Source organism: Galeopterus variegatus, unplaced genomic scaffold (assembly GCF_000696425.1).
Source record: "Galeopterus variegatus unplaced genomic scaffold, G_variegatus-3.0.2 Scaffold1584, whole genome shotgun sequence".
Classification (NCBI taxonomy): Eukaryota; Metazoa; Chordata; class Mammalia; order Dermoptera; family Cynocephalidae; genus Galeopterus; species Galeopterus variegatus.
Genome location: NW_007727695.1, coordinates 1 through 258, shown reverse-complemented (window position 1 = coordinate 258; position 258 = coordinate 1).

The following is a 258-nucleotide window of genomic DNA, read 5'->3' as shown; positions in this document are numbered from 1 at the left end:
TGTGCGGGGGGGGGGGGAGACAGCCGGCTTGGTGAGGGCAGGCCAGCCATCTCTGCGTGGCGTGGCTCCGCACTGAGACGTGCCATTTGCTTACCTCGACGTGGGGCACCCCGGGGCCTGTGGACCGACCTACAATCCCACTCTCCCCGTGGATCTCAGGCGGGACTGGTAGCGTGGGGAGCCCCCGGCCAGTGTCAGGGGCAGGGAAGAGGAGCCCACCCAGATCGTCTCTCCGCCACACCCTGGGCGTTGGCCCCA